The 22,823-nt window shown below is 39.0% G+C and overlaps 1 protein-coding gene and 1 long non-coding RNA gene across 2 annotated transcripts in view; one reads left to right on the top strand and one right to left on the bottom strand.

Annotated features, from left to right (window-relative positions):
• The window catches only part of SLC9A9 (solute carrier family 9, subfamily A (NHE9, cation proton antiporter 9), member 9), a 229,736-nt gene that overhangs the window by 133,890 nt on the left and 73,023 nt on the right, over positions 1–22,823 (top strand). The gene's annotated exons all lie outside the window — the stretch shown is intronic.
• LOC105554760 lies at positions 10,782–15,656 on the bottom strand. Its single transcript, XR_001008378.1, has 4 exons — positions 15,618–15,656; positions 14,286–14,550; positions 13,309–13,436; positions 10,782–10,867 (listed from the first exon to the last, which is right to left on the bottom strand). It is a non-coding gene; the product is annotated as an uncharacterized LOC105554760 (long non-coding RNA).

Genomic DNA, 22,823 nt, shown 5'->3' with positions numbered 1-22,823 from the left:
CAGAGAACAGGCTGTGTCCACCTAAGCAATCCAAGGATCTCAGTTCAGGTGGCCCATCCGGTGAGTTCTGGTAGCTTGAACATGACTGTGATGCCATTTTCATAAGTGTTCCTAGTGTATAATTGGTTGTTTTAGTCTGATAACTTCTTTGATGGTTCAGCAAAAGCCTCCCCCGTCTGAAGGAGAGGTGTGTTTTACTTTCAGTAGCAAGCAGGAGAGATAGCAGAGGATGTAAGTAATCTTTTGTTCAATGGATACTTTGATTGCCCACTATGTGGAGGCAGTATACTAGGTACTGAGGATAGTCATGGTTGACCCTCACAAAGTCTTGCTTTGTACCTCATGGTGGCAAAGTCCTTTGAAATCACAGGTGGTCCCTAGCACAGGAAAGAAAGGCACTGGCATCATCAGAATTTCATGGGGGGATGAACTCTTTAGGGGAGCCAAAAATTAAAATCATTGGTAGCTCTCACTTGCAAAATGTAAAGATAACTCCACAAGTAGTTTCAGAAAGCAACGAAATTTCAGAATATTTGAAGTAAACATAAGCAATCAGCTTCCTAAAGGCTCTTCCTAAACACACTCTCTGATGGCATCCGCACATGAATATGCACATAGCATTATAACTGCTTCTCCCGGGAAGCTGGCTGTAGGGAGGAGCCCAGCTTGCATTGGGCTGCAATGCAGCCATCACTCCCATCCGCTGGTTAATAACACCGAGAATACTATTATTATTTTGGGGTATTTAGGTTGGCTTTTGGTCATCCATATCCTCATGGGTGCTGCTGTAGAAAAATCTCATAGAAAGTCTTTGACTTAGCACCTAAGTAAAGTGGATTATAGCTTCCTGAAAGAGGCTGGGTTCAGTGGCTCAACCCTATAATCCCAGCACTTTAGGGGGTGGAAGCAGGAGGATCAATTGAGCCCAAGAGTTTGAGACCACCCTGGGTAACATAGCAAGACCCCATCTCTACAAAAAAAAAAAAAATTAACTGAGCATAGTAGCGTGCACCTGTTGTCCTACCTACTAGGAAGGCTGAGGCAAGACGATCACTTGAGCCCAGGAGTTCAAGACTGCAATGAGCTATGATTTTGCCCTGCCCTCCAGCTTGGGCAACAAAGTGAGATTCTATCTCTTAAAAAATCCTGGGAGAAAACATCAGCTTCTTCCTGGACTCCTGTGTTCTTATAATTTTTGGGTAGGAATCAACACAGGGGAATTTTAACAGTGTCTGGAAACACGTGCAGTCTTTTGTTCAGGTAACAACTTGGATCTTCCATAATTTTTTCTTCGGCATAATAGGAATGATACATACTATCCTCCGTTTTGGCTGAATCCATCAGAAAAGTTGGCTAGTTATTAAAACAGCTTCCTACTGATGGCAACTGATTCACTGGCCTCTCAGAACCAACATATTTAAAACAGTTAAATAGTGCAGTTTTCTCAAGACTCTATGGCCTAAATACATTGCACTATTCTTTAGTCAGTATAAACCTCTTCTGGAGACCTGACAAGTGACTACACGTTTGACTTTATGAATTGTTACCTAAACACAATGGATTCCCCACTGTGATTATAAAATCTTGTGGGTCCCGAGATGGTAACTGATTTTTGTACAATGATCCTGGGCTGCTACATAAGCTTTGGCATCTCTGCTTTGTTTTGCTTTTTTCCCTGGAAAAGTTTTAATAATATTTCTATTAAATGAAAATGCTTTCATATTTCAACTTCACTTTACACAAATGATATGAAGATCTAGATTTACACAAATAAGAAATCAGAAGGTCGCTCCTCCCCTTGTAGAATGGATAAAATAAATTCCTTTAAATCAAATTAAATATATTTATTATTTTCTCAGAGCAAAACACCGTATTAGACTTTCCTCATTCATTTATTCATTCATTTATCACATTTATCAAGTCTACCACATGCCAGGTGCCATCCTGGGCACTCGTGATGCACCTGTAAAGAAATTCCCACAGAGCTATCATTCCAATATGGTTCTGTTTCAAAATTTCTGATTTACGGAGATCTTTTCAGGAACACATCTATGGTATACAGAAAGACACAGACATTCTACTAGTGGTTTTTATCAAACAGAAGAAAGTCTTGTTCTGCGGCCAGAAGTTATTGATTTGCTATTATAGCCTATCTGCTTACTAGTTATGTAATTTTAGGAAAGTTATTTAACCATTCTGTGTCTCCATCGCTCATCTGAAAAATGGGGATAACGGAAGTCCCCACCTCATGGCTTTGTTTTGATAATTAAATGAATTAACACAAAACACTTAGAACAGTGCTCAATACACATATTATCATTATTATTTCTACCTCCACATGTCTTAAAGAGAGGCATCATGTAATGTGTATAATATTGTCATTTATTATCTGAGTGACTAAGTTTTCCATTATTTTATATACCTGTAATAATTTTTAGTTGCAACAGCTGTATTTTAATACCATTTCAAAGTCTTTAGTTTCCATAAAGGAAAGGTTTCACTTGGGCTATAAATCAGACATAATTCTTCATCTTTGATTTTGAGTAAATGGATGGAGCTGGGTGTTAAGCAGTTCTTTTGTGTCCTCTGTTCTGCACATGCAGTTGTTTCATTTATGACTTTTCTAACTTATAGTCCATCATCTCATAGTTATTTTTCTGGAAATTACACTACAGATAGCAATTTTGACTTGATAGAGAAGTGCAGCAATTTTTCTCTTCCACAATGAAAGCAATACAAGCCTTTGATGATAATTATTCCTCTTGTACCTTACTGTGATAAAGGAAATCTTTCAATTGCACCTTTCAAGTGAAGCCATGGTGTTTTGTTATTAGCAGTGTGGTGTTATATTGAAGATTTCTAGGTCAGTACTGAATCATTTTATTAGGAAAAAAAGAGAAAGGAAAGATGATAGGGCTTAAAAAATATGTACTACCTTAATACTGCCAGTATTGAATTTAGTTTTAATATTTCTTTCCCATGAAAAAGAGAGTAGAATGTTTAAATGTCCTTTAATTGTTACTTGGTCACTCCTTTTCAACTGTAGGAGCCAAGATATTTGCAGGCCGCCAACGAGTTCATGAGCTACGAGAGACACATTATCAGCATGGGCCATGGCTGCCAGCTTCACATATTACCACTGCCAGTAGGACACAGTCCTGGGTCTAGCTCACAGACTGCAGTTATTCAGCATTTGTCTGCATGTGAAGCTGTGATAGACATCACACAGAGTGTTGGGCAGACATGTCTCTTCCCTAATTAAGGTTCACTTCACAAGGTAGATGGTGGTGATTCTCAACGTATGTCAAACCAACTCATGAGAAAGAGCAGGCAAAGAGATTATTATGCTGGTGATTAATAGAGGAAAAGCTTGTTGAAGAAATAAATGCTTTTCTTCCAGTCATGTGGGAAAGGGTCCATAGAGGAACTGGGATTTCCTAACATGAAATTAAAACACCAGAAGGGAGGAAGAGCTTTCCAAGAATAGGGAGTGACATGGGGAAGGTCCTGTGGTGACTGTGGCATGAATAGATGCGAGAGAGCCTGAATAACCCACCTGAAAAGTACAGAATTACAGGAGAGAGAAAAGAGGCAGACTCGAGGGGCAATGAATAAGCCTTTGAAGTCAAGCGTGAAACCCTTATTCCCAATGCCTAGTGTGATCAGAATTCTCTCTTGTTGGTTAATATTTTACATTTTTTTTGGTTACTCAAATGGCTAAAGGTAGAGTGATGTGGTACAGGCTAAATTATCCTTTCAAGTTTGCTTTCTGTCACAGATCTTACTGCTGTGAGACTTGGGTTAGTTTTCCTGTTTCTTCCCCCAGAAAAAGATAATTATTCTATTATATTTTATTCAATTATTTTAACTAAATTGAATTTTAATACTTCTTCCTTAGGGGGCAAAAAGGCTTCTGCCTTCTTCTAAGCCACAAAGATAAAGAAATAAATGGTGATTGCCCTTAAGATGCCAGCATCCTAATGAGGTAGATTGGTGGCACCATCCACCAATGCTGAGAGTTATCACAAAGTTCTGAGCAAAAAAGTGTTTTCTTACTTTGTTCAGGCTGCTATAACAAAATACATTAGACTGGTAGCTTATAAACAATAGAATTTTATTGCTCACAGTTCTGGAAGCTGGGAAGTCCAAGATGAAGATCCCAGCAATGTCCATGTCTGGTGAGGACCCGTTTCCTGATCACGGGATTCACTTTCTTGCTCTATCCTTATGTGGTGAAGAAAGTAAACAAGCTCTCTTAGGCCTCTTTGATTAGGGCACTAATCCCATTCATGAGGGCAGAACTCTCATTACCTAATCACCTCCCAAAGGCTCCACCTCTTAAGGTGATCACCTTGGGAGTCAGGTTTCAATGTGTGAATTTAGGGGGACACAAACATTCAGACCACAGTAAGTGCTATGGAAGCCAGAGAGGGGTACAGCCAACTAAACAGCTTTGGAGAAGCCAGGAAGCCACACTGAAGTGACTTGGGAAGTGGGTAATAAAAGAATAAGAATCTGTGAGGAGCAGGACTGAGAGTGTGAAGGACTTTGTGGCAAGGAAACAGCTCAGGCAAAAGCCTGAACAGGGTGCAGAGTGTTCAGAAAATGATGAAAAGTTCAGGGCAACTAGTGGGAAGTGAAACCAGGGAAGTATCATGTGCACAGATTGTGTAGGACTACATGCGTCACGGTTAAGAAAATGGATTTTATGTTATTGACAGCAGGAAACCAATGCAGCACTTTAAGCACAGAGCCACAGAGTCCTGTTTGTTATAATGCAGAGAACTGGTGGCTGTATGAAAGCTGATCTGACAGGAAGAAGAATAAACTGAAAATAATCCACGATCCATGACAGCTTCCCCGTGAAATACCCACCAGTTTTCTGTGTGGATAAAAATGTAGACAAACATGTTTCATTCTACTTTGAAAACTATTTTAGAGCATTCAGTGTGTGTTCCCAATATAAATGAGTTAATATATAAAAGTATCATTAAGAGATTATTCTTAAATTTCCACTACTGAAAATTATCCAGTGGTGTCATTGTTAGGGCCAGGGTCTACTAGAATGTTTTTTAGCTAAAAAGCCAGATCAGTCTCTAAGCTTGTCTTCTAGTATTTCAGTTTCCTGTCCATAGTCAGAAACTGGAGAATTTCAACTAATCTAACAAAAGGTTTTAACTAATCTAACAAAAGTATCTGAATTGCAATTCATTTTCAAATAAAAAGTTGTTTTTGTTCTTAAACTGATAAACTAGAATGCCACCAGCCCCTGAGCCACGCTCAGCTTCCTGGAGCAGCCTCTCGCCAATAGTGACTGGCACTGTGGCCTTTTACATGTAGGAGAAGCAGCATCAGAGAGCTAACCTTTTTCCAAAGGAAACAGACACATCCTGAAACCATTGCCTTTGACATCCCTTGAAGCCATTTCCTTGGAATTCCTTGAAATCTACCAGTGTATTAGGTTTCACTGACCTGTTGCCTATAAACATGGCCAGAACTGATTTCTAGCTCATGCAGGCTGCTAAGCAAATCTTTCCTTAATCCTTTAACATGTGTTTAATACCTCAAACAGGAAAGACTGTAGCAGCTTTATTTCCTCACTGCCCTGTCCCAGCAACTGCAAACACCTCTTCCCACATCCCTCACTATGGACTAGCCCTTGGGTTACAGGTGTCAAGCCCTTTGCCTTTCCTTCCACTGGTTCATGTAGACACAGAATTACGCCTGGAATGCTCAAGAGCAGCGAGTGGGTGTCAGTCATGAGGGGTGGCTGGCCAAGGCTGGCTGTGTGCACCGCAGACTCTAGGTGCTGAAGGAAGAGATGTCCCCAAAGTACCCCTAGGCAAGTGCCCCACATGGTAAATAACTCTAGCAGTACAAGCTGAGAAGTCTGGTATTTAATTGGCTTGGCCAACTTTTTTCCTTTTTTTCCCCCTTAGTCTAAAGTCCTCAGGCCTTCTCTGATCTGAAATATTCAGAAGATGAACATTATGGTAATTGGTAATTGTACAAGCACTTTGCAAACATCAAGTGCTTCATAAAGTTAAAATGATACTAAATTCAGTGACAGGTTTATAGGCCTGAAGGCCTTCAGACTCATTTTGCAGATATAAACAAAGAATTTTATTACATTTTTATTATTTTTAAATTCTAGCTGATTTCCTGCTATATTCAAGGTTATGATGAGCACATAAGTCTCTTCTCAGTCCACAGATATGCCTTATTGAGAAATCTTCCTCACCTCAATCTTTGGCTTCTACAAATCCGACTCTTTGGAAGATATCCCACTGTGGAATGGGTACTCCCCTCCACCATCAACTGTTCACCCAGAATCCCTCTCCTTGACCTTCCAACAAACAGAAGTTGATGCTCTCCAGCTGAGGCCATTCCTTCCTGGCCTAGCCTTTGTAAGAACTGTTTGTGTTCCTGTTGGGAACTACAGATTAAATCCCTGATGAACGCACCTATCTTTCTTGCTAGCTCAGTCTTTTGCAAACCTTTGAAAATGTTGTCTAGGCCGTTTAGAAGAGACTTAATATTTAAATCAGGGATTTTCAAAATGCTGATCATAACTCATTAGTGGTTCTCACAAGCAATTTAGTGGGTTCCTAACCAGCACTTCTTAATAAATAGTAGACTAGAGAAAATATCACAGTGCATTGATGAATTAGAAGTAAATTTTATTTCATAAAACTTGTTTCAGGGGTGTATGCATGTACACTGGGTTGTGATATAACATGTATGCCTTAATGGGGTCATAATCTAAAAGCTTTTAAAACCTTGATCATTGCTGGTATAAAATTCTTGTGTAGGAACTCTCAGGCCTTTTCCCTAATTGCTTTAAGCACCCAGCAAGTTGAGCAAGGAGCCATAAGAACACAAAGAGAACCCTCAAATCTAGGTTTATTTTGGAAAAGCTAACAGTTGGTGGATTCGAGCTGGACTTTGAGAAAAAGATGGAATTTTACTAATAGCAACTGGAGGGAGCCGAATTAAAGGCCAGATTTGGGGGAGAGAGAAGCAACATGGAGCTGTGGACAGAGCAATGAGTTTGAAGATCTAGCTGCTAGTCATCCCTCAGCCCCTCAGCTGTGGAACTCTAGGTTCCAGGCCTGCCCTGAGCCACTATTTTCTAATCTGTAAGATGAGTATAATCATATCTGTCCCACAGAGTAACTGTAAATTTCAAATGGAAAAAGGTGAATGAAACCACTGTGAACACTAGGAAGTACAAAACACACAACATACACGTTTTCTTTTTCTAGACAAAGCAAAGGTCACAAGTAAAGGTGCAAATATGGAAAACTGTTGTGTATGCTTGGGGTTAAGTGAGGATTGCAGCTTGGCACATATAAGATTGGCCAAGGAGGAGAGACTAACAAGATGTGTTCGGGGAAATCTGAAAAGATTTTGAGTATCAGGTGAAGGTGTCTACATTTGACTCAGTAGATAATGAGGAATCAGATGATTTGTAGACATAAGAGTGACATAGTCTTGTCTTAGAAAGATTGATCTAACAGCAGTGATTAGGGAGAAGTCATGGGGGCCTCAATTATGGTAGTTGCAATGGGAATAGAAAGGAAAAGTATAGATGCTAGAAAACTCTGGCCTCAAATCTACAGAATCTGATGCTGCATTATTGGGGGCATCAGGACTACAGAGAGGAAGGGTCAGGCAGGTGCCAGTTGTGAGGAAATAGGAGCCCCAGGTGACTGTGGGGTTCCAGCCCTCATGACTATAATTCTGCTTATGCCAGTCAAAGAAACAGGGAAGGCAGAAAGACTACTCTTGTGGGGAGACAATGTGTGTGGTTGATTCCCTATCTCCAGGTAGAATCCTATTTATATGAACCTGCTCCATTTACCTACTGAGCCAGTTCTTTGAGATAAACAAGCCACTTGCCCAGCCTTGCCTCACAGATGGAGTTCCGTAAACCTCTGAGTGAACCTGTTTTTCTCTGAGTGGCTCTCTCATAGGGGGATGCTCTACAATTTATATCCTACTCAAAAATAGGCAGAATACTTATTTTAGTATTTTGTGCTAATTCAGTCTCATCAACTTGTCTTCTGTCTGTAGACTTCACTTAAGTTAATCCCCAGGTTAACTTATGTTATGAATACAACATTGATAACCACATCCTACCAATCAAGTTCAGACTCGATCGCCTGCAACAGCACAGAGCATGAGTCAAATAGCTGGGTTCAGATCTTTGTCATCTACTAGCTGTGTGACACTGGGAAAATTACTTGAACTCTCTGAACCTTGATTTCATAATCTGTAAAATGGGGACAATGACAATAATATCTATCTTGCAGGATATTTGTGAGATCCGCACGATTAACATACATAGCATAGGGCCTAGAAAAATTAGGCCCTTGATAAAGGGCTGCTCTTGTCATTATTATTAAAGGACATGAGTTAACGGGCCCCACCCTCCTTCACAACCACGTGCTGAAGCTTTTCCCTAGTTCTGTGGGATGAGGCTTGCCCTGGTTCTATCCAAAGAAAGGAGTTTCCAGGGCTGACCTGGCAGGACCCACCTCTTTAGGAGCAAGAAGGTTATCACTGCCCGTCTCCTTTCTGGTAAGCACCTTTAAGCCCAGCTTCAGGCTCTTCAGACAAAATTACTTTGTTCCAGCTCAGGGATGGTCTGAAAATGCTAAGTGTCCCTCACAAAGAAGAAACAGGCAAAGATTGGACTGCTACATGCATGTTACTCCCGTCTGCCAGTAGCTGGGGGCAGAGAGTTGGAGACTGAGGAGGGAATAGGTCCCCCTGGCTGTAGTCAGAGACCTGGGGCAGCTGGCTTCCTCCTGCTCCAAGATCAGGGGATTCTTGGGAATCTCAACATGCAGTTGAACCCCAGCGGTCACAAAGCAGCAAGGTTAGTCATCAGAAGTTCTGATTTTGAGCCCAGGCTTTGCAGGCCACAGGAGCTTGAGCCAATCTCTCTAAGCTCCAGTTTCATTTGTAAAGTAAAAGAAATGCCCCTCCTTGTTTTTTAACCACAACAGCAACTCCCCTGTACCCAAAGTGTCCTACACACAATTTCATGAACTCCGAAGACCTTGACAATCCATGACTCTCATATGGTATTCTCCATATTTGTTGATAGGCTTGGGAAGCAGAGTTCATATTTTAGCCTTTCCAACCAAAACTATATTGCACCATGGAAGTGCTTATAACAAAGTGTTCTGTAAGAATTCGGCCTTTTATTCACCAAACGAAAGACACTTCTATAAAAAAGGAGTGTATATTCACTCATGGTTTTATATGAAAAAAAAGAAAGAGATGCCTAGCCCTCTGTTATACACTTGGAATCTATTTTCTAGAAATATGGTGCTCTTGTCATGGTTTTTATCCTTACAAATTCAACAAAATGTAATAGCTCTGTTTGATGGCATATAGTAAATAAACGTGCTTTCTTAGACTCCCAGGAAGTAAATCATTGGTATATTAACTTCCTATGATTCAGTCACAGAAAGCTCACGTGAAAACGAAAGAAATAAATGGAATAAAGTCCAACAGACTGCCATCAATAGCTGCTTAACTTCGGGCTGGGCGCGGTGGCTCACGTCTGTAATCCCAGCACTTTGGGAGGCCGAGTTGGGTGGATCACGAGGTCGAGATCGAGACCATCCTGGCCAACATGGTGAAACCCCGTCTCAACTAAAAATACAAAAATTAGCTGGCCGCCTGTAGTCCCAGCTACCCAGGAGGCCGAAGCAGGAGAATCGCTTGAACCTGGGAGGTGGAGGTTGCAGTGAGCCGAGATCGTACCACTGCACTCCGGCCTGGTGACAGAGTGAGATTCCCTCTCAAAAAAAAAAAAAAAAAAATAGCTGCTTAACTTCTTATCCAGCTTTCAACATGAGCTGGTTTTACCCTATTTCTGATAGAAACAAGGAAGCAATCTTACTTCCCTTATGATATGCCATGAACTCATCTTTTTATGAGATAATTTAAATTGATTGTCACCCTACAAATATTTTTTTCTAATGGCATCCCCTTCATTGTCTTGGTTTTGGAATAATCCTTTCAAGACAGAATTAGAAATAGCTGCTCACTCATAGATCTATAAAATACATCTCAAGTATTTGGAAGAGAGGGTTGAAAAGATAGCTGTCCCAAGTCTATCAGAACAACTGTGGACGAGTGTGGGCAGGGGACAACATTGGTGGTCTTTTTGTTAAAGAGCAAGAAGCGTTTGCCTCTCCTTACAAGTAAGGAAACGGAGGCTCAGCAAAGCTAGGACTAAAACCCAGTGCATAGGATCCCCCTATCTGGGTGCCCTTTCCTCACCCTATGCTTTATAGCTCTGGCCCTTAAAGAGATGTAGTTACCATTTAATTTCTGGTTTAGCCAAAAATGCCTGCATTTTCTTATGCCAGATTCTGTTTGGGGGAAGATTGAATTTCATTTTAATTCCTCCATTTATCTTTTTCCTTTGGGTTATCTTCTTGATTTCCCCTTTTATCTTTCTCACCATCCATTTGTTAATGCAAACAAACAAAACTGTTTCTGCTTCTTTCCCACAACTGCCATCTGATTAAACTCTACATAAGGTCCCTTCTTTATTAAAGCCCTAAGTAATTGGTTGTGATGCTTGTGAAGATTACTGGGCCAATACGTGGCCACATTCAATGAAGAAATATAGCTAGGATGTTTCTTCTGAGGAAAATTTGATCTGTCATCTCCTAGCCTCACAGATTGGTATATTTTGGAGTTCTAGCCACTGCTTCAGTGTATGTCTCCTACCAGGTCCAAGTTAAGATCGTTGAATTGTTAGATGTTTTTTATTTGAGGTTTAGATGGTGAGGAGAAAATAGAAAATTCTGTTTCCTTTCATCTGCTTCTCTTTTTCTGTCTGAAAAATAGAGAAAAGTTAGACTTGTTCTGGAACATAATATTATTTATTATTTGATAAAGAAAATTGACAAGAGTCATCTAAAAAATTTTGTAGAGTTTGAATATAAAGTTCTTCCTCACTATTTATTCTCTTATTTTCTATATAGTTAGTATTTTATTTCTTTCCCTTTTCATTTTAACCACATTTTTGGTTTTTGTTTTTTATGAGACAGAGTTTCTCTCTTATTGCCCAGGCTGGAGTGCAATGGCGCTATCTGGGCTCACTGCAACCTCCGCCTCCCACGTTCAAATGATTCTTGTGCCTCACCCTCCCGAGTAGCTGGGATTACAGGTACCTACCACCACGCCCAGCTAATTTTTTGTATTTTTAGTAGAGATGGGATTTCACCATGTTGGCCAAGCTGGTCTCGAACTCCTGACCTCAAGTGATCCCCCCACCTCAGACTCCCACAGTGCTAGGATTACAGGCATGAGCCACTGCACTCGGCCTAACCAAAGGTTTTATTAAAATGATACAATATTAAAATAGAACAGAAAATACACATACTACAGAAAAAGAAAAAACTTTAGAATGATTATTTTTAAGTTTATTTTCTGCAACATCAATAATCAGTTTTCTCTAGCAGTTAGCTCAGCCTTTATTTCATTAAGAATAATGGGAAAACTTAAGGAAGTTTCCATTTGAGTAAAGTTTTGGTTTCATCCTCTCCCTCCATTTTTTAATCATTTGGACTACAGTTCTTTTTATAGAATAATCTTCTTTTAGCCAAGTGAAAAGGCAAAAGTATTTTTTCCATAAGTTTTTTATGCTGAGAGAGTTGCAACTGGCATATTGGGAGAAATCTATATTCAGGTAAGAATATATATATATGCCTGGCTTTGTCTGAAATTTGTTTCATCTGTGCTTGGGCCCTCCCACAAAGTCTAGGGAAGAGGGAGTTGTTAAAACTGGACCTAGGTCTCTTTGCCCTTTAGCTCAATTAAAAAAAAAAAAAAAAAAAAAGCTTTGTATACAGTAGCTTTAAAGAGGACATTTATTTTCCTCCCTCTATAGACAAGCTGTATTAGGGTGGCATATGAATAAATGAGATCCTTCTTTGACCTGATAGGGACTCCAGTTCACTAATGTCTGTCCTTTCTCCACCTTCCTACTTATTCGGATTGGAATCCATTCTCCCTTATTTCTGTATCACCCTTGCAAACAGTCTAGATTCCATTATCTTTTTGTTATACCCATCTGGAAAAACCCTAAGCAGAGATGAAGCCAACATGTTGTTTTTCGGACACTATATCTGCATAGATGAGCCCTGTTGGAGAGATTTACACACCTGCAGAGACTGGTTCCCTTGTTTATTATTGATCAACAACCTCAAATAGACCCACACTACCCAACTATCCTGCTTTACCTCTCTTTTCGTTTTTATCCTTAACTGCGCCTAGCCCATTTTCTCTCCTTCTACTCATTCCTCAACCTACTTATCTGGTTTCCATCTCAACAACTTTACTAAAGCAGCTTGTTAGGTCAGCAATGACCATCATATTGCTAAACCAGGTGGATATTTTTCAGTTCTCCTCTGATGTGTCTTTTTAGCAACATACATGATATTGTTGGTTGCTCCCTCCTTGTAATACTCTTACCCTTATCTCCCCTAACTCAACACTCTGAATTTCCCTCTACTTCTCTGGTCATTTTTCAGGTTCGTCTTTCTTTTCCATTAAATGCTGGAATTAATAAAGGTTCTATCCAAGGCCCCCTTCTTTTCTCTGTCTTCTATTGCTAGGTGATTCCATCTATATACTTGGATTACAATAACATGTAAACAAAAATGAATTTATACTCAAATTTATACTTCAGTCATATAGATGGAATTTATTTGATATTTCCACTTATGTGACTCAAAGACACAGTCATGATATCCAAAACCAAACTCAGGAATTCTCTTCCAAACCTAATCCATGTTCAGCATTTCCTTCATTCTGTTATGCAAGCAAAAAGCTCGATTTTTCCTGGGTCCTCCCTCCCTCCCTCCCTCATCCAGTTATTATGGAAATCACCTTTTACCAGTTTTACTGCTTTCAGAGTTTACACTCACGATAAATACTTCAGAATGTTATGATTGTTTATTATTATTTGGTTGAATGTTTTTAAAGAACTACATAACACTTTTTTTTTCCTCCAACACACTAAAACAAGAAAGAATTATAAATGGGGAAATGATGTAAGTGTAAAATACTGCACAGGGTCAAGTGTTTTTTGAAAAAAAACAATTACATGCCAGGAAACATTTTGTTTTTTAAAAGAAAAACCACATTAATAGTAGGCACCATTTCTGTTGCCTCCTCAAGGTCAGAGTCACTAAACTACACAGTGCTGAGACGGGTAAAAGACTGCAAGCAACAGTAAGAATTTCAAAAGGTCTAAATGGACTAATGCCTTGCCTTCTTAGGGCCATATATTTCTTACATTTGGTAGAGTTGTAAAAGAGTTTTAAAGTTAATTTTCTCATCATAAAATTTTGTAAATGGGCATCATCATATTGGATTTTTTAAAAGATCTGTAACTTGGCCTGTAAAAGAGGTGTCTCTTAATATATTAGAAAATATTATCTTTAGTTCAAAGCAGAGAGTAATACAGAGTTGGAATGAATATTTTGCCCTATTCTCTTTTAGTCTTGACTGCTTATACACTAGCAAAGAGAAATATATTCCTCTGCAAAGTCTCCTGAGAATACAGAGATAAATGCATCAGGATATTGAATTGTTTTGAGAAAATAAGAGCTGGACTTTTGCAAATAAACTCTTGCACCCATATGAAAGCTCAATAGTCATAGAAGCTTTCCCAAATAATATGCCTTCCTCTGCCAATATACAAAGTAACCTTTGTCAGTTAATAATGAGCTAATTGTTAACCTGAACAACAGATGACATCAGAGAAAATTGGCATAAATTATTCCAAAATGAACTGTAAGTGAATCTGTCCACTTAATGAATCTAATTTACATGATTCTCCCTGCTGTTTCCTTTGTAAATAATCTTTTATTTAAATAATTGCCAGCCCAAAAGATGGAATCATAATTATTCTGGGAGTTACAAGGATTTGATAGGTAAACCATTATTTCAGTCATAACTTGCAAGCTGGTTAGACCATTGATCACTATACCTGGGTGTCAGTTTAGATAGAATATTGCTGAGGTAGTCAGCTCAGTACATGGTTGAGGTCTCAAGAGCAGAAAGACTCCTTGTTGGTAAACTCATGAGACCTGGAACTATGTTTCCAAGGCAGCAGTACTAGGTAAATATTCTAGGTGTATATTCTCTGTCATTTTTAATGTGTGAATAGCAGACAAAAGTGCTGCTTTTTATACCTAACCAGGAATCATCTTTGACACCATCTGAAGAATCAGTGGTAGACTCACCACCTTCAGAGTCCTTCAACTTCCACCAGACCATTTAATTCATTTTAAGGGGACAAAATAGGGACTCCTGCAGTTTTCTCTCTGTGGTATTTTCTGGCTGAATCCAAGACCACATTATGAAACCATGCCATTGATTTTTTCCACTACTGCTTGTGGCAGTTCTTGCCTAGCTGTTGAAAATTACTTTTCTTCCCCTCTTTACATCTTGGTAGAACATCTTATTCTGATAATTGACTCTCTCTCATCCTCCATTCCCACGCTTTGCCTAGAAAAAGAAAAGATTTTTAAAAGAATGCCCTCCTGTTCTTGCCACTACAAAAAAAATCAAAAGGAATTTAACATTTCCTGTCACACACTCACACACAATTAGTCTCCTTAACAATAAAGAGGAAAAGAAATGGGGAAAAAATATCCACGACCTCTATTGGTATTAAGTCTATAGGATACACTCTGCAGAGTCAAACCATCTAGTACAATCAAAACCATTATCTCCTCCTCTGGGTGTCTAACCTGCCCATATCAGTCATTTCAGTGAATAAAGGAATAAAGACTAGAAAATAAGATAGTTGCAGATTTGAGAAACAGTGAAAGTGTGGTGCTATGGATAGCAATGATATCACTTGTACTATTACAGTCATTTTTATATTACTAGCATTTGAGGATTATATCATCTAGCATTTGAGGTTGTTTTGACAATTTGTTCACATACAGATAAGAAAGAAGGAATGGTCTTTTCAAAGAGAGATACATGTTTAAAAGCGTGGCGTGTGTATATTTGCATGCACGTGCACCTGAGGCTGAACATGCGCCAGACACACCATACCCCACCTGAGTGATTAAATAGATCACTCAATAGGAATTTTGCAGGTCATTTTCAGCTTTCTCAGTCTTTTGAAATAAGGTGATATTTTATGGTGCCCCCAGGGGTTGGTGTCTGCAAGCGTTGCCTGATTTTAAAACCTTGTTTAAGTTAATCTTGACAAATCTGGCTATAGGCAGCTGTTTGGCCTTGAAGGTTATTTTATTTGTGAGTGCTGCTCTGGTTGCCACATAGATGGTGAAATTGGGTGGGGTGTTTAAAATCTGAGATAGTCCAATAAGAAAGTGAAATACATCAGCAATAAGGTTTATGAGTGACTTCATGAGGAATCATCCAGCTTCTTAGACAAGGGTCTGCTGGTCATAAGGGTGGATCACTTGAGGTCAGCAGTTCAAGACCAGCCTGGCCAATATGGCAAAACCCCGTTTCTACTAAAAATACAAAAATTAGCTGGGTATGGTAGCACATGCCTGTAATCCTAGCTACTCAGGAGGCTGAGGTAGGAGACTCACTTGAACCCAGGAAGCAGAGGTTGTAGTGAGCCAAGATGGTGCCACTGCACTCCAGCCTGGGTGACAGAGTGAGACATTGTCTCAAAAAAAATAAGAAGCTCTGGTGTTTGTTTCATTGAGAGATCCCTTCCTAAGGGACCTAACAAGCAGCTTCTGTGATGGTCAGTAAAGTATGAGCCTTACAACAATAGTTTCCACGTTTCCACCTTTGCCTCCTCCTGAGGTGGCACCAGATCTGGGTCCTGCCTGTGATATGGGATTCCCATAACACAGCTCCACATCCAGAGGCAGCTTCACCCGGAATCAGTGAAGCTCAGCTTTCAGGGCTCTTCATCTGCATGGGTCCTTTGTAGGGGACCAGTGTTGATATTCAAAAGTATGCATTCTTTTTATTAAGAACGGCCTCCTGAATTAGGTAACCTTCAGACTTCACTTCATGAAATCTGGATCTATTGCTGTCCATGTGAGTAAACACTATAGGGAAAATATGATAAACTAATGGTCTTATAATGAGTATTACAACAAATTATAGGATTGTAAAAAATTTCATTCCCCAGCACCTATATAACACTGTATTCTGTATTTGCATATTGGAGTCATTTTGGTAAACAAAATTTTAATTTATTTGAACAGGGTTCAGAAATTCCTCAGGAAGTTTAATTCGCAATTTGGTATCTGAAGCTAATGTTATTCCTCTCCACATTTCTCCTCAAACATTTGGCACAGCTTTTCCTACCATGGCAAGCAACTTGTCCCCTTCTGAAAAGTGTGTTAAATTCACAGATACCCAATAATGATTATTACAGCACATTTCAGCCAACACATTTCATCCCTTGGTCTAAATTTACACTGTACAACTATGACCTGGGATGACTCTCCTGCCCTCCTTTGTAACTCAATACAGTTATGAATGGATGATTATTTTTATAAAATCCTACTCTGGAGTTCCCAAATTGACAGGCATTGGAGGCTCCCAAACTGACCCTATCTCAAGTACATATTCTCAAGACCAAAAGTTTATGAAAGCTAAGCCCCCTTAAGCCCCCACTACTCCAAAGGAACTGCAAAAGAAGCACATGAACAGTGAAAAAGATCCTAAAGAAATTCACCTCCTGATCACAACAAATTAATACTATCCTGAGACACATCCAGAGAAAGGAATTTATTATGTTCAATATAAGTGCCAAAAGACATTTGGACAGACTTTCAGCCTAAACGATAGTGAGAGGGATAGTCTTAATAATTTTAAGGATTTCTTTAGAACTTTCCTAGAATTAAGTGTCCTATTCAGCTTAATTATTCTGCTACCAGCAAAAGTGATAAAGTTCAGGTGATCCTAACTGCAGAAAATATGCGGAAGTGAATAAAGCCTTTTGCACTAATGACTAGCAAATTTCAATAAATTTCCAATCTCTCTTTTTCACATTTCTTGTAACAACTCATTTATATTGTCACTCTAGAAAGAGCACATAAAAGGGTGTCTGGAGATAGATTTCTGGATGCTAAGAGAATCTTTACTGAGTGGAGATAAGACCTGAGCGGGAGACCTTTTATGAGTATATTCAGAAGTATAAACTGATGAATATGGTAAGGGCAAAAACTCAATATGATTGCATCTAAGATAGAATAAGGAGTTAATGCCCCTTTCCAAGAGAAATCTTGAAGAAGGTACAACAGTGAGCCCCAGGAAAGATCTGAACTAAAACCTCTCTAAGAGTCTCTTCAAAGCCTCCACTAGCTATAGAGTGGTTGCAATAGAGAATCATCTTGTTATCCATGAAGAAATTCCAGCGACTCATTAGTACTTGTTTTATTTTCCCACTATAGCCTCCAGGCCTACCACTGTGCCTGGCACAAAGCAGGTGCTCTAATAAATGTCTAGTTAACGTTGAATCAGCAGGTAATCAAAATAGTCCTTCAGTTAAATGATAGTAATATCCCGAATGTATTCCTGTGAGAGACTTGCTTTATTTCAGGTTGGTGTTGGACATTGTCTTTTGACCTCTACCCACTGTTTTATTTATTTATTTGCTTTTCCTTTAACTTCTGTGGTCCAGTGAGGCTGTGCACAGAATCTGGAACCTAAGACTGTATTAGGCCAGTCAGGCATGAAATTATAGTTTGTTGGCTGACAACAAGGCACAGGGTGCTCAGGAGATGAAGCATGGTATAATAGTACTGAGGGCTTCTAACATCAGTTTAATCAATCGTGATTCCAAGTCACTTATTATTGTGTTTACAGTGTCACAATGCAAAAAGTTCTCATGTTGTGTTCTTAGTGCTTTTGAGATTTCTTCTATGCACTAGTCTTTGACTTGGTTGCATTTTTTTATGTCAGTTAATACCTTTTTGGAAGCATAATTGTGTGTAGCGCACCCCATCATTCAGGCAGCAGCATCCTTTTACAGAAGCACTTGTCACTCCCAGAGTTGTATTAATAATTATTTTGAAAAACAGTGAATTGAGCAACAGTTGTTAACATGAACCTAATGAACAGAACTGAATTACAACCCAGCTCAGCTTTGGAACAGGAAAAGAAACTATCAGAGTAGATGTGATTATTGAGTATTCCACAGTACAGCTCCCAACAATTTGCCCTTTTAGTCATTAACTATTGTTCACCAGCTACTGCAACATTTTTAAATGATGTGGCAATATAATGTGACGGGAAGCCTTAAGAACATCAGGGAAAAGAATCTGAAGAGTAATTTATTTACGTTAAGGAACAACATAGTATGCCACTGTAGAAGGGGGGGGGGATATAACATAAAGGAGATAGCAGGGAAAAGGGATGCTATCTACCGTGTGAGAAATGAGCAGCTTGGGATTCAAGCAGAAAAAATCCCCAACCAAGGCTTGAGCTGGATAGGTAAGCAAGAGAGCTGGAAGCTGCGTTTTGCATTTCTTCCCTCCAGCCACTCACCTCATATGCAGCTGTGCAAATTGCAATTAATTATGAAATAAAAAGATGACAGGCAATACATACTAGCAGGGAGGGAGGCTCAGGGACACTGTCCAAGGAGCCACACCATGAACCTCCACACCAGGAGGGAGCTCTAATGAGAATATTGTGAGATAGAGCAAAGCAGAATTACAGGAGACTCACAAATAATTATTGATGTTGACTGCCACCATTGGTGGCAGGTGGTGGCACAGAGAAACCAAAATTCCATCCCTCAAGCTGTCAGCTGACACAGTGCCTTGTGTAGGAGACATCAATAAGATTTAAATTATGGCATCTGAAGGGTCCCAGCTTTCTCAACCACTCCTCGGCTGTAATTTATTAATAAGCCAGGAATGCTTACCAGAGAACAGAAGTGAAGAATTTTTCAGTTCACATAACATTCTTTTATGCAATAAGTTAAAGGCGGTGTGATGTTGAGTAACATGGATTCAAAACACATGGGTTCACACTGCCCCCCTCTCCCCGTTCGTTTTCTAGTATTTAAAATGGGAGAAAGTGTCAGGCACCACACTCACATTCATAACTCTGGTAATACTTTTGAAGCCTGGATATATAATCCCCAGCCTGCTTTAAGTTGTTTTTAACATAAAGATGATTGATTTGCCCTGGACCTTTCTGATTCTTTTCCTCTACCCAGTGGTTACTGTGAGTGAAAACAAGCACCTGTAAGGCCATTGGGGTGCAGTCAGGTGTAGCATTATTTTTAAACAATGCCTTTTAAATATATGTATTTATGTCCCAAGATCCGCACACACAAGTTTGGTTGGGAATGATTTAATCGGAAATAAATGATTAATCCGAGCTGTCTAGCTCTTTTGCTTACTGCTTTTCTCCCTCCCTCTTTCTCTCCATGGGTTTCACAAAGGTGTTTGTTAAATATAACACTGCCCCGTCTGCTTGTCAGGATTATCAGTCTGACACAGAGAAATACCGAGACAAAATAAGGCTAAAAATATTTACAATGTCCTTCTCTTTGTCACATTCCTTGTGCAAGCTGAAATATTACAGAAAACACAATTTACTTTTACTTATAATGAATCCTCTTAAAATGTATTTAGGCACAACTGGGTTGATGGCCGTAACACTTTGATATTGCGGTGACAATGAGAGCTCTTTTGTTTCTTGAAACTCCCTGAGACCACTATGATAACACAGCCAGTTTTTCAGCGTGGTACAAGAAGTACACGTTCTGTATCTCTCCAAAGATATGTGAGTATATGTTTTAATGGGGCGTTTAATTTAAAGAGACATGCATGTTCGTCTCTTATATACAAAAGTCACTTAAATCGCATTCAGGGATCCCTCCTTTCTTCTTTTACCTCTTTCCTCAAGGCTAGAATAGCTAAAAGCATGTTACTGTCCCTCGTGGGACCATGACTGGTGCCACTCCAGCTCTGACAAGAAGAACCCAGGCAGATGCTTCTCCACCAACAAAGGACACAAGTCTAGGAAGAAAGGGTCTGGGCACAAGGCCAAGTCACCATAGGCTACAGATTCCCCTTCCCTGTCTTTAGTTCCCCCAAGAACCTTCATCCAGATTTGCCAAGCTGCTTCTAAAGTGGAGGTTTCCAAGGGTGGAAGCAGTTCAGAATCCCCTGGGGCACTTGCTTAGAGTTCACTTCATTGACACTAAAGCTTGGGATTCCAGCAGCCTGGGGATAGGGCCAAGGGAGCCGGATGTTTCTCCAGCGTCCCAGGGGATTCTGCTACAGCAGGTCATCAGGAAAGCTCCGGGAAAGTCCACAGTCCTGTGAAGGAGCTGCTTTGCCAGATTTGAGCCTGACTGAATCAGGGGACATGTGAATGATCAGATCCAGTAAAGAAACAAGCAAGAGGAGTGAAGGAGTTATCTTTAACTCTTTGGAAGTAGGCAGTTTCATCACTGATTTCAGCTGATGTTTTCTATCAGCTGACATACAGGTAGAGTACACATGACAAAATACAATTTAGAGAAGGCCATAAATACCTCAGAAAATCCACAGTGGCCAGTTCTGAATGAGGGTGGGGGTGGAAGGAGGGAAGCTTCTGATCTCTTTGAGGTTGAAAATTCAATTCAAGGGAGAGAAAAGCCAGTTATATCCTTGGTATTGAGCAAGCAATTTAATAGCTCTTTGCTCATGGTAGGGACTCAAGTATTTATTAACAAAATTGTATTCTCTCCCATACTATCCATAAATAGTTTCCTTTAAAATATATAGGTTAGCTATAGTTTAGTCATCCAATTTGGAATTTGGAGTTTTAAAAATGAACTCTGTAGCAAACCATGGTCCCTGCCATAACAATGTGCTCCTTGTGTCAATTTTCCAGATAACTGAAGCTAACACGTTAAGATTTTCTGTATTTTAAAAAAAAATTTAAATATTAATGTAGTAAAAAGCACATAAAAATTACCATCTTAGAATTTTTAAGTATACAGTTCAATAGTGTCAACTATATTCACATTGTTTTACAAGTGATCTCTAGAACTTTTTTATCTTGCAAAACTGAAACTCTATACTCATTGAACCCCCTACCCTAACCCCCGGCAACCACCATCCTTTCTGTTTCAGTTAATTTGACTACTTTAAATAGCTCATATAAGTGGGTATTATGCAGTATTTGTCTTTTTGAGACTGGCTGATTTCATTTAGCATAATGTCCTTAAGCTTCGTCTATGTTGTAGCATGTGACAGGATTTCTGTCCTTTTTAAAGCTGAATAATATCCTATTGTATGTATTATGCATACCACATTTTCTTTATCCATTTACTCATTGATGAACATATGGGCTGCTTCCACCTCTTGCCTATTGTGAATAATGCTTCAGTGAACACCGGTGTGCAAATATCTTTTGGAGCTCCTGCTTTCAATTCTTTTGGATATATACCCAGAAGTAGGATTGCTAAATCATATGGTAGTTCTATTTTTAATTTTTTTAGGAACATACATACTGTTTTCCGTAGCAGCTGCACCATTTTACATTCCCACCAACAGTGCACAAAGATTCCAATTTCTCCATGTCCTCATCAACACCTATTTTCTGTTTTTATGATAGTAGCCATCCTAATGGATATGAGGTGTTATCTCATTATGTAGTCTCCTAATGATTAGCGATATTGAGCATCTTTTCATATGCTTGTTAACTTGCATATCTTCTTTGAAGAAATGTCTATTCAAGCCCTTTGCCCATTTTTCAATAAGGTTATTTTGTTATTGTTGAATTGTAGAAGTTTTAACATAATCTGAATATTAACCCATTATCAGTGGTTTGCAAATATTTTCTTCCATTCCATTGGTTGCCTTTTTTGTCATCTGTTTCCTTTGATGTGCAGAAGTTTTTAAATTTATGTAGAAGATGTAGTACTATTTGTCTATTTTTAACATTTATTGTCTGTGTTTTTGGTGCTATATCCAGGAAATCATTTGAGTCCAATATCGTAAAGGCATTCCTCTATGTTTTCTTCCAGAAGCTTTATAGTTTTAGGTCTTATACTTAGGTCCTTGATTCATTTTGAGTTAATTTTTCTATATGGTGTAAGATAAAGGTCCAAATTAGTTCTTTTGCATATGGATATTCAGTTTTCCAACACCATTTGTTGAAGAGACTGTCCTTTCCCCATGTGTGATCCTGACTCATCAAAGATCATTTGATCATACAAGAGCTTATTTCTAGGTATTTATTTTGTTCCATTGGTCTAAATGTCTGTTTTTATGCCAGTACCACACAGTTTTGAATACTATAGCCTTGTAATATGTTTTGAAATCAAGAATTATGAAACCTTTAGCTTTGTTCTTCTTTTTCAAGAATGTTTTGACTATTCGGGGTTCCCTGAGATTCTACATGAATTTTAGAATCTTTTCCTATTTCTGTAAAAAAATGCCATTGGGATTTTGACCAGAATGTTATTAAATCTATACATCATTTTGGGCAGTATAAACATTTTAACAATATTAAGTCTTCTGATCCAGAAACATGGAATGTCTATTTATTTGCACCTGCTTTAATTTCTTTCATCAGTGTTTTGTACTTTTCAATGTACAAGTCTCCTCCTTGGTTATGTTTATTTCTAAGTATTTTATTCTTTATGATGCTATTGTAAATGGGATTGTTTTCTTAGTTTCCTTTTAAGGATGTTCATTGTTAGGGAATAGAAACACAGCTGACTTTTTTGTGTTGATCTTGAATCTTGCAGTTTTTCTGAATTCATTTATTAGCTCTAACGGATTTTTTGTGGAATCTTTAGGGTTTTCTACATATAAGAT

The sequence above is a fragment of the Mandrillus leucophaeus genome, unplaced genomic scaffold (genome assembly GCF_000951045.1).
Source record: "Mandrillus leucophaeus isolate KB7577 unplaced genomic scaffold, Mleu.le_1.0 Scaffold1176, whole genome shotgun sequence".
Classification (NCBI taxonomy): domain Eukaryota; kingdom Metazoa; phylum Chordata; class Mammalia; order Primates; family Cercopithecidae; genus Mandrillus; species Mandrillus leucophaeus.
The sequence above is the reverse complement of the archived record's forward strand: the minus strand, read 5'-3'. Positions and strand labels throughout refer to the sequence as shown.